Source organism: Galeopterus variegatus, unplaced genomic scaffold, assembly GCF_000696425.1.
Source record: "Galeopterus variegatus unplaced genomic scaffold, G_variegatus-3.0.2 Scaffold1802, whole genome shotgun sequence".
Taxonomy (NCBI): domain Eukaryota; kingdom Metazoa; phylum Chordata; class Mammalia; order Dermoptera; family Cynocephalidae; genus Galeopterus; species Galeopterus variegatus.
Window position 1 is genome coordinate 187,619 of NW_007727913.1, and position 620 is coordinate 188,238.

Here is a 620-nt window from a genome sequence, read left to right on the forward strand (position 1 = left end):
ATTTATTTCTTCTCTGAACTTTATTATTTCTTTCCTTATGCTGATTTTGGGTTTGGTTTGTTGTTGTTTTTCTAGTTTCTTTAGGTGCAACATTATGTTGTTTATTAGAAATCTTTCTTCTTTTTCAATGTAGGCATTTATTGCTATAAACTTTCCTCTTAGAACTGCTTCTGCCATGGTCCATAGGTTTTGGTATGGTGTGTCTCCATTTTCTTTTGTCTCAGGGAATTTAAAAATTTCTCTTTTAATTTCTCTGTTAACCCATTGGTTGTTTAGGTGCATATTGTTTAATTTACATGCATTTGTAAAGTTCCCGAAGTTTTTCTTGTGTATTTCTACTTTTATACCATTGTGGTCAGTAAAGACACTTGATATGATCTCTATCCTTTTAAATTTGTATAGACTTGTTTTGTGACCTGATATATGATCTGTCCTGGAGAATGTTCCATGTGCATATGAGAAAAATGTGTATTCTGCAGCTGTTGGATGGAATGTTCTATAAATTTGTGTAAAGTCCATTTAATCTATGGTATAGTTTAAATCAGATTTTTTTGTTTGCTTATTTTCTGTCTAGATGATCTATCCATACTTTAAAGCAGGTTGTTAAAATCCCGTACTAT